A 2817-nucleotide genomic window follows, 5' to 3' on the forward strand; every position below is an offset into this window, starting at 1 on the left:
CTATGAACTGCAACTAGATTTTACACTAGGCTAATCTCAAACCAAGTTGAGCTTTTATATCGGACTGAGCTCAAGAACCAATAAGAATATTTTCCACTAGTTATCTTTAAAAAAACCCAGAAAGAGATATTTTCCTTAAGTGGCTTAGCTTACAAATTAAACGATTGGATGACCAAAATAATCGATTGCTTTTGACCATTTCAAAAAGATTTGATAGGGAATCATTACACTTCATTAAGACATTGTCACAATTTAATATGGACTCAATGTTCTCTTATCCAATCGATTAGGAATATGCTTCAATCGATTGAACAATTCAAAATTGATGTCTAAATCATTCAGACATTTTCCAATTCTTCAGACTAGAGTCCGAAATATTTTTAGATTATTTCTTGGACAAATAAAGGCTTTAAATGTTTTTGTGAATCAGCAATTTAGCCATAATACTTTATGAAACTTTTCTTGTATTTTTACAAAACAATGATCACTATGACAGAATCAGGCAAGCGTTCACACTTCCTTTCTTTGAAACTCTAAAGCTTTAAGACTTTTTCGAATGCACCAATTACATAAGTACTTTTCTTGAATCTTCTTAAAGATGAGAGGCTAATTAGGGGTGATCAAAACCAAACCAACCTAATAGAAAACCTCAAACCAAACCGAAACCGCAAAAAACCGCATTTGGTTCGGATTAGAAATCCCTTTAGAAATCCCTTTAGAAATCTTTTTCTAAGATTCAAAGATAAAAGACAATACAAGAAGCGATGCTAGAAAAATTAATCACAGACAGATCAACACGTATCACTGGAAAAATACCCTTTTTGACTCCGTATGTTAACCTCGAGGTTCATTTTGGTCCCTTAACTTCAAAAAGTTTCATATTGGTCCTCTAACCCTTCAAAAGGTGTCCTGTTAGTACTTTTTGTCATATTAGCGATGAAAAAACTCAAAAATCGATCGTTAAATCAGTCGCTAATATGACAAAAAGAACTAAAATAATACCTTTTGAAGAGTTAAGAGATCAATATGAAACTTTTTGAAATTAAGGGATCAAAATGAATTCCAAAATTAACATACGGGACCAAAAAGAATATTTTGTCAAGGACAAAAAAATAGTAAGAAAACTAACAACCCCTTGTCTTAACACTACAAACATCCTTGGAACATGCGTGAGAGTTGCTGGAAACTTCAAGGAAAGGCTCTTAATGCAAAGAATAAAAGTGAAGGTCATACACTTCAAGCTACTTTTAATCAAAAGTCAAGGTCTTCCTTAACTGCATTTTTGCTCACCAAAGAACAACTAGATCAATTGTACAAACTCTTTGAATGTAAAAATCCTTCTTTCTCTTTAGTCTTGAAAGGTTATTTTTCACAATCAACTCACCTTAGTGTCATTCCTAAATTTAATTGAATTGTTGATTAAAAACCAATCACATGACTGAAGACACTACAACACGGAAGGGCTTCTAAAGCGCTTTTTTTGGCCTTTAACAGCGCTTTAAAGCGCTCTCATAGCCAGCGCTGGCGTAGGTAACGAAAGCGCTTTTAAAAGCGCTCTGGTAGACCCCCCTATAAGAGCGCTTTTTACAGAAAAAGCGCTCTGGTAGACCCCCCCTATAAGAGCGCTTTTTCTAGAAAAAGCGCTCTGGTAGACCCCCTATAAGAGCGCTTTTGCTGGAAAAAGCGCTCTGGTAGCCCCCCTACTAGAGCGCTTTTCCAAAAGCGCTTTGGTAGGTTGCGTTTTTTTTCTTCTTTTTTTGATCTTTGGCAGCGCTTTTTGTAACAAAGCGCTTTCGTATGTGGACCTTTAAGAGCGCTTTTTAAAAGCGCTGTCGTTGCTAAATGAGATATTTTAAAGTGCAGCCTATAATTTCAGCCTCCCAGATCGACCTGTAATATTTTCGACCTGTAATATATTTTCAACCTGTAATATATTTTCAACCTGTAATATTTTCGACCAGTAATATATTTTCAACGATATATTTTCAACCATAGGTAGGACTATATATATACTAATATAATACCATTATAATATCCAAAATTAGATATATACATCATTATGTCAATCAAACTAAATCTCTAACATCAACAATATTATACTTCAAATATTAATTGGCAACAATATGAACAAAGTTAGTAACCATATATTCTGGAGTACTATAATATTCTCTTCAAATCGACACAAATCCTACTACATGAATAGCTGATGAATATAAAATTGACACAATTCCTCTTTGATTTCTTCCAACTTAAGTTTCGGGTAAGAAGCAGCACGGAATTCGTCAAAGTACTACAGAATAAAAACATAATATGAATGATTTAGTTAAATGTAATAAATTATAAGAAGTTATCTAATTAAGTTATAAATCCATACCGTGATTGGAATCTCTAATTGATTCATTTGAAGGATTTCTTTCAAAAACCTCAAAACAAAGTATCCGCAGTCTGAACTGTTCCACTGTATCGGACACTACATAGAAAAACAAATAAGAAATTATAGTTGTCTTGTTTTATCAAGTAGCATAAATATTATAAGCAAAATTGTGAAAAATAATGTACCTGCACTTTGATCCAAGTAATGTTGTTTGATTTAGTCCGGGATACCTGTGCGTCTCGTTGACTTCGGAACACTTGTATTGATCTAACAAAAATATAAAAGCATATATTTAGATCAATCTCACAAATAATTAAATATATAAATATACAAGAATATTTAGAACGATCCCACTTACAAATCAATAATTTCCTTCATAGCCGGATAATTGCTCCACTCACCATCTACCGAATTCAGAAAATATACAACTTCTCTTATCGGGT

The 2817-nt window shown here is 33.2% G+C and overlaps 1 long non-coding RNA gene across 1 annotated transcript; it reads right to left on the bottom strand.

The window, feature by feature from the left end:
• Nucleotides 1–2085: 2085 nt before the first annotated feature.
• On the bottom strand, nt 2086–2417 carry LOC131629082 (uncharacterized). Its single transcript, XR_009291947.1, has 2 exons — nt 2375–2417; nt 2086–2290 (listed from the first exon to the last, which is right to left on the bottom strand). It is a non-coding gene; the product is annotated as an uncharacterized LOC131629082 (long non-coding RNA).
• Between the last annotated feature and the right edge of the window lie 400 nt (nt 2418–2817).

Source organism: Vicia villosa, unplaced genomic scaffold (genome assembly GCF_029867415.1).
Source record: "Vicia villosa cultivar HV-30 ecotype Madison, WI unplaced genomic scaffold, Vvil1.0 ctg.000506F_1_1, whole genome shotgun sequence".
NCBI lineage: Eukaryota > Viridiplantae > Streptophyta > Magnoliopsida > Fabales > Fabaceae > Vicia > Vicia villosa.